Source organism: Apium graveolens, chromosome 3 (genome assembly GCF_009905375.1).
Source record: "Apium graveolens cultivar Ventura chromosome 3, ASM990537v1, whole genome shotgun sequence".
NCBI lineage: Eukaryota > Viridiplantae > Streptophyta > Magnoliopsida > Apiales > Apiaceae > Apium > Apium graveolens.
The window spans coordinates 174,151,959-174,161,106 of record NC_133649.1 but is presented as its reverse complement, the minus strand read 5'-3'; positions in this window follow the sequence as shown (position 1 = coordinate 174,161,106).

Sequence of the window (9,148 nt, the reverse complement as noted above, 5' to 3'; positions counted from 1 at the left end):
GATACTTGTCAAGTATTTTAGATACAAATAATTATGTTGCATCCTACTTTAATATAATTTAAATCATGAAACTGATTTGACATGGAATTGTCTAACATCATAATTCAAATAAATTATAATAAGATATCAATGAACTAAATACCAATTATCTATCAACTAGACATTAGCATTCAATTTCATATATCATACAATAGTTAACTCCTAACAACTATAATATCTCAAACAATACTGGTTCGATAAATAAAGCAATATTAACCAATATTGTCTTGTTTGCAATTTTAGAAAGATATTCTAAGTTCCATATACTTTGATCCATTGAGTATGGCATTTATTATCAAAGTGTTTAGTAATTTGCAAGTAAGTATAAAAATTATTCTAAGTGGGCAACATATGGTTACTTCTAATAAAGCATTATCCACATTGACCATAGTTGTATGTAAGAAAGATTTTTACACTTTTTATATTAGTATAAGTGATTGAGGATAAGTATTGATTACTTAGAGGAGTTCTGAGTAATGTCATAAATACTAATACTTCATAATTAGTTCGTACTAAAATCTTAACTATATATCATTAACTGATATAAGTCAAAAATTAGCATACAACTAATCATGCTACAATCATGATTCTGATTTCAGTGAGTTCTTGAGATGTAAACATTGCTAAATTCACTAAAACCAAAATGTCATGATTAACTTATAACACATAAGTTACAATCAATATATATTAGATATCAATTATTGACAGATTTAATTATAATCAATCATGCTGCTTATTTATTTTAAGTTACTTTGAATTATAAAGCAAATAAAATAATTAAATTGCTTCAATTTCCATAATCCAAACTACCCAAAATAAATAAATAAATACTAAATATCTATGAGTTAGATACTTGCACTTAAATATTTATAATTATCCTTGAATAATCACCAATAGAATATATGAGTTATACACATGGCAATCACTCTCTAGATAATTAGTAATTTTAGAAATACTTTCTAAGCATATAAAATATTGAGAGTTTTATAGAGATAACTTAGAAAATACTTCAACTTCCAATATTAGTGATTTTAGAAATAAGCATTGATTACTTAAAACAAAAATTCTAAATAATATTACTAATACTAAAAGTACCACAATTATTCGTACAAGATACAAATAACTATGTTGCATATTATTTTAATATTATTTAAATTATGAGACTTAAATGGACTGGAATTGTATGCCATCATAATTTAAATCAATTAAAATAATATTCAAACTTAATGTTATAATACTTAACTACCACAAATATATATATATGACATTGTAATCATGATAATCAAGATAGTAGCACTAAGTACGAGGTACTGGATTACTGATAAATTCACAAGTCCTAAAAATATTGAAGATTTAATACTTGTAAACTTATATAAAGAATTCTTTACAGATGGGATTTCAAACTAATAAGAAATAAATGATATCCCACACTTACAAACTAGTCTTGAAAATTAACTTTGACAAGTGATTTAGTAAATATTTCTACAAGTAACTCCTTGACACTAAAGACAAGCTCTCAAAAGAAATGATACCTAGTGTGAAGGTGCCTTGTCATAAAGTGTTCCACAGAGTTGTTGGATTTGAGGTTGTTTTTTATCATAACAAGAAATCAATCTTCTTCCATGAAGTTGATATCTTCCTGAGATGCTCCCTATGTCACTTAAGTTGACAGCTTCAGAAATGCTTCTCCTGTCTTTCTTACAACCTGCGTAATCTATATCTATATAGCCAAACATGTTAAGCACAATATCTTTATGGTACTTTACTCCAAGAGTTTATAGTCCTGTAAGATATCTAATAATCTTGTTAATAGCTATAAGATTGGATTCCCTAGGATCCACTTGGAACCTTGCACTTTGGCATCTTGAGAACATTACATGTTGTCTATTAGAATTTGAGTTAAAGAGTGAGCCTGTCATTTTACCTGACTCACACATATCAAGCTTTAGTGATTTCAGTTGGTAAGTGGTCTTGGCATGTTCAGAATCTTCCAAATTTTGAATCTTCAAAAGATCCTTAACTTACTTATATTTCCATCAACTTTTCCAACATGCTCCTCCATACCTACTCTGTAATTACTTAGCAAATAATCTTGCACAAGTCTTTGTTAGTAGACCAACATATAACATTATCATTATATCACTGCACATATATAATATTATGTTTGTGCCTAGTGATAAGAGAGTTATTAATATGACGACTCTACTAATTCATATTTAACAATAACTTCAGTTAGAGTACCATACCATATCCTTGACGATTTCTTTAATAAGATACCATGTGATACCACCCTGAAGTGAGCTTGTGAAAAAGAGATATACAGAGTCCAATATATCTGCAACTGCAAAGTCCATGAACTATTGTGCATTGACTTCCTCTTTTGACTCACCAACCAGGAGTACACTTGTACACATCTACTAGAGTCCAATTCCAAATTTGAATGTGCATCAGGTGTCTGATATGTCGTAATATCCTCAAGTCTCGTCACCGGTACTTTCTATCAGATTCTGCTCCCTGATAATAACCTAGCATCCAGTTTGTCCTTGTCCCTCGTAACAATGCCATTGTCATCCAGTTTGACTTCTGGTTATCCTTGTACCAATTACAAAAAGTCATTTTATTTGGATACCAGTTTCCCTACAATCCACTTACTGACTGATTGATTTCATCTTGCTTTACAATCACCCAATCAATTCGGATCTATCAGAGCTTCTGTTACTTTCTTAGTTTCTTCTTCAGATAGACTACTAGTGAAATAATCATTCACACTCAGTAGTCCTGCTAATCATTACTCCACCATCTGGATCACTTAAGAACTAGACTCTGGGAATAATATTGACATCAAACCCTTTTTCTCAACAGATATGTTCTTTAGTGTCCTCTGATTTTCAATGTGGTGTTGTGTCAGACTAGTTGATCCTTCTATCGCTCCCCCTAAGCTTTTGCTGGGATTTTCTGAAAATCCTTAACCTCACTGACGGGCTTCATTGAAATAATGAGTTTTGTTACACTACCATTCCACTGCTTGGATATGAATCATCAATACCATTATGTTCTCAAGTAATAGCTTGGAGCATAGATTTATTGAACTGTGCACTTAGAATTTCAATCATCTTCTGTTGATCAACCACAAACGCCCTGTTGGTTGTAGACTCCACTGAGTAGCCATGAAGAATATCCTCACAAGTCTTAGCTGCAAATGCCAAGATCTTCGAACAACTGAAAATATTTTATGGTTTTCTTTTGTAGAATATTCTCTCCAAACAATTTGAGGTTATCCAATGTTTGCTTCTGTTGACCATTAACTCATTAGTGGTCTTCATGTTTACATCCTGATTGAGGCTTGATCTTACTTGTTGCAAACTGTGTTGACTGCTTTAGCCCTTTGGTATTTAGAAAGTCTTGATTAGCTTGACATTGTCCTTGTTACTTTAATCAAGTTCTGGTTCTTCCCTTGTACCACTCCATTCTGACACGGAGCTCCCAGTGCTGAATATGTCTCAAAATATTCTTGATGTTACAGATATTAATCAGAACTGCTTCTTGAATTCAGTCCTATTATCTGACCACAAGATCATTTCTTTTATAGTTGCTTCCAGCTTGATCTTCTGATATTATCAATCACAATCTGTGATGTCTTGTCTTGAGAATGCACGAACAATAACTTTGTTTAATAAGAGTAGTCATCAATCATCACTAAGGTATATCTTTACTTTGATGTGATGTAATATATGACTTCTCTTTTTGACATGCCTCACATTTATCATCCATCTGAATCTAGATGAGGCATTCCTCTCACTTACCTCTTTTCACAAAAGAGTTCCTTGAGTTGATGTTCAAGGGTGAGAGCTTCTAATTCCATAGCTAGACTTTTGTTATATAAAGCTTTATAGTAGACACCATTGGCTTCACATTTACTGAGATTCCAGTCTAGCCACGAACATATCCTTCCCTTACTCTTAATCAAAGCAAGCTTCTCAACCTTCCTGCTTCAGATGAGACACTAATCCTTCGTTGAATTGACATTTTGTCCTTTGATGCAGAACCGTCTGATAAGAGGATGTGTGCCTTGATTCTTTAGCAAGAAAGATGCTTCAATTTTTATCAGTGACACCAATAATTAGTTATTATCAGTGATACCAATTGTCGAATCCATGATGACATTCCATTTTCTGTATAGCTTGTCCCGTGATGAAAACCTTTGATGCCATCTCCAAAGATTATTGACGGAATAGCTTTTGTCAATCATATTTGTTTATGAGGTTCTTTCTTTGATCATATGCCTTGAGTATGAATTACCAAGAATACATATGAATCAATGAACCTGTTATGACCTGCACTCATAAATGGATTAACAGTTCTTGGTACCCAACTTATCAGTTTGGGTCCAGATGGATTAGAGATATTATTATAAATAGAGATAACAACAGCTGCAACCTTATCATGCTAATTCTTATCTTTGACTGACCATTTTCTCCATTTTGATACCTTTGACAAAATTGTCTCTAGGCTAGGAGAAATATTACATATAAGAATTAAGCAAGACATACATGATATGGAACAAACATAATTAACAAGTGAATCATTAATTCTATCCAGTCCAATCTTTTTGACGAATCTCATCTAGATATCTCAATCCAATTATAAACTAACACATCTTAACAAATAATTCGGATCAAATGAATAAATCACATTATAATAGGATACAGGAGATAAGCATAAACAAAGGTCTTATATGCTGAAAAAACATATACCTCACTAAAACAATAAATTATGTTCAACAAATATTAAAACACATATTTAGGATCATCTAAAGTACCATGCACAAGTTAAACATCAATCCTAGTTACCAGAAAAATATTCTAGTGAACTAGTTCAGCATTATATGTGTGTGATGATATCATACTTGTGCGATTATTAAACATTTAAACACTAAGATCTTATCATGTATTGAATATTTAAAACAAAATATTGCAGTGGTTCAAGAAATTAAAACCTGAGATATGTGAGTTGGACCATCTTCAGAGATTGCTATGACAGCAAGACATTCATGATCTTCCTTATCATCATATGATCCATCCCAACTCTTTCCTGTGCACTATAAGATTTGACTGGCTGCTTCCCTAAGAAAACATTTCATCTTTGTCACAACTCTTCAACTGAATCCCTACTCATCCTTGTTTGTCAAGCTTCTTGTTCTGTTATAGCAAACCCCTGATAGTTACGTGACACATATTGCATGTCATAACTGTAACTATCATATCTTGTTTATGTCCCGATCTCAGTCTTGTAATAACCTCTTTAACTGAATCTGTAAAAGTCTCTGCTTCAGAATAGATAGGCTTGATCCTTAGATATAGCTTATGTACTCCTTGTGAATCTGATGCGACTAAACTTCCCTGACATGTGAAACACTACCCTGACGTCCAGTCCCTCAAGTACTTCTACATGAGCTTCTTCTGATTCAACTACCAGTAACTCTTACATTCTGTCATGAAGTTCCAACTTTAATGTCTATAACTGAGATATTTGTATGTTCCCACTATTCTCTCTGACCTCCATAATATTTGCCTTTCTAATCTCTATAATTCCCGAATATATGTAGCATTGGTACAAACCTCTGTGTGACTGTATAATCTGGAATCATTAGAATTGTCTTAAAATCTCCAAGAAAAATTGTACCTGTAGAAATTTCATTCGTTTCTTGCGTCTAAAAACCCAGTGGTATCCTATGGAGTAAGCCTTTGAGGAAGTTCCAAAATTTTCTTCTTTAGGTCTTGGAATCAGTTTCATGGGAATAAGAAAACCATTATCTTCAATTTCCGTGTTCGGGAATTCTCCGTCTGAATAGCACATGATCTTCGTTTTCTTCAAAAGATTAAAATCATCTTTAAAAGCCCAGAGGAATCTCGAGTTTACCAATACTTTCAGAATCCTTAATTTAATATTTAAGAAAAAAAATTAAATTTCCAATTTTTTTAATTTTCTTAGAAAAAAATTAATCAAAAATAAATATTTACGAGAAATTTAATTTTCAAGAATTTTGAATTTTCTTAAAAATTAAAATAAAGCATAAATTATTATTTAAGAAAAAATTAAATTTAAGAATTTTAAATTTTCTGAAAAAATAAATAAATCATGAAATAAAAAATATTGGGTTATAGAATTGAACTCTTAAAAATCAGAATTGCTAACTTGCGACACCCCTCTCTGCTCACAGTAGTCGCAGGTAAACTACTTAGCCAAAATAGACACAAAACTTACTTGCGACTTTTTTTTGTTACCCTGTACATCCTTCTTGATTCAACTAAGGCAAATGAACACACAAGGAGTAAACGTCGCAAGTAAACAGGTATTGCAAAAAAAAAGTAGTTGCGACTGTCTATCTTCTACGCGCGTGCGTTGCATCCTCTGCCACAACCCTGTTTGATTTGCTGCGTGAGCTTCACTTCCCAAACAAACAGGTTGGCGCGTGTTTGTCATCTTTCCTCACGCATGAGTTTCACAGAGGCAGCTAAAATTTATTTGTGCGTGTCTTGTAACCTGTCCTTGGAGGTGCCAATTGTTAACAAATGTACAAGCAAGTTTCTGGCAGCAAAAAAAACTATAAAACTGGCAGCTAATATGGCAGCTATTAATCCCAAAACTGGCAGCCAGAAATTGTTGAAAATAAATTTAAATTAAAAAATTTATTTACTAAAATTTAAGTGGTAAATTAATTTGGTTAAATTCATAAAATAAATTTATTTAAATTAAGTTCATAAATAAACTTATTTAAATTAAATTTATAAAATAAATTTTCTAAATCAAATTTACATAACAAATTTATGTAAATGAAAAATTTATAAAATAAATTCATTTCAGGATCCTGATTTGTGTGTCAATCAGTCAGCTCTGATACCAATTGTTAGGTCCCGAATTATCGTAGAAGGGGGGTTGAATACGATAATCACTAAATTAAAAAATTCTTTCGAATCTTTTACGGATATAAAATTTAGTGCTTGGTTAGTGGTTTCGTGTTCTTGAGGTGAATAGTGTTTGGAACAATAAAATGAGGAACACAAGATATTCGGGGAAATATATATTCGTATATAAATCCGCGAGGGGTGTTGCTACACTCCGGTAAATAAATTAACCGGATACAATCTAAGTGTGGCGCCCTCCAAACCCGGGTCAGAAGTTTGAGATCCACATACACACCTTATTTATAACCTGCTTATAACAATAATAAAGATAATAATAATATGCAGTGACCCTACTTACCAACCACCACGGACCGCAACAGGTTAAAGTATGCACACAAGCCAAACACACTATTATATTACAAACGTTCAAATCCCAACTATTCCAAACTCAAAACTGAGTATTAAACATTATTACAAACTTTTACAGACTTAAATTATCCCAAAAGAAGCCTACTAGCTCAGCTCAATCAACCTGAACCCCTAGCTCTCGCGCTGGACTGCGCATCCTCGGTACCAACCGGTTCCTTCTTAACTGGAAAAGAACAGAAACAATATCGCACAAATGAGCTAACTAGCTCAGCAAGTCACAATGACAAAACTGAGAATAATGATCATCAGGTGAACATGGTTATGATATCAAGTGAACAATGGATTATGATTTAGAATTGGATATTATATTTTCATGTTAAAAACCAAGGTTAGGCTGCTGATCAGTCACGCACTAACCCCGAGCAAAGCACACAGCACTGCTCTAACTACTGGATCCAAGGCACACATTGGCCTAACTTGACCATTATATGGTCTGACCACGAATCTGGTCCACAATTTTATAAAAACAATCCAATTCTAACATAATAACAGAATAAACAATAATAAACAATAACCAGAATCATTAACAACATTTGATATTCCATAATGAAATGGTTTTAATCTGCATAAGGATTAAAAGAGCATTTTCAAAGTTTGGATGCTAGGTAATGAAAGAATTGGCTAACAATGAATCAATGTTTCAGGGTTTCAAGGATTTGGTCTTTCAAAGCGTAAAATACAAAGGTTTGAATGTGTAAGCAATCTGGTTCAGTGTTTAATATTTAGTTTGTATGTATTTGTGGAGTAGTATCGTATATTTGAGGTTCGTATTTGGGTATACAACAATCAATGGTCTAGAAAGAATCAGGTTACGGCTCAAGATCAATAACTGGAATCAAGGTTTAGGGTTCAGTGCTTCAAAGCACTTACAATATAAAACAGGAATATCAATCACGATAATATCTCGAGAAAGTTCAGAACACTTGCCTGGTATTAGCTTACTACACTGCACTCGTTTCCAATCTCAGCCATCTTACTCCTCAACTACCTGTTTCCCTTTCCTACGCCTTGCCTCTTCTGCTCACATATTATAAGCATCTATCAATATTTAACTCATAGGATTCTATTCAACACATACTTCTATCTACCCTTCGTTTCACCCAAATTCGATTAACGGATTGAAAGTTACGCAATAAACCAGTAAACTTCGAATATACAGACCGACAGTCAACCAACAAGTCACATATAACACATAACACGTCACATAATTAATGATATATCATTTATAAATAAGTCTCGGGTCATAAACAGGCTTTCAGGTATTTAAAATGATTTTTAAAACATTTTTCCGAATTAAAACGGGTCGTTGGATTAATTTCGGAATAATAAACAGGGTTCGGGTTGCCAACTCTGGCTCCGAAACAATTTTATAATAATTATCGAGCCTTGGAAATAATTTAGAATAATATTTTAAAGCTCGAAACTATTTTTCAGAATTTTTAAATCATTTTAAAATAATTAAATCTAATTAAATAATTAATTAAAATCAATTAATAATTAATTAAATCAATTAATCAATTAATTTTTGAATTAATTGACCAATTAATCAATTAAAAATTAACTAAAATTAATTAACTAATTAATTCAGATTTATTTTGAATTAACAATAATTTTCGGAATTAAAATAATAATTTTTAGAATTTTCAGAAATTAAAATCGAATTTTTATAATAAAAATAAATAGGAAATATGATTTTTAAATATTTTTAAAACAGGAATCCAACTTTTGCAAACTCTGGAAAGTTCAGGGACTGAACTTCATCGTTTTCAAAAGTT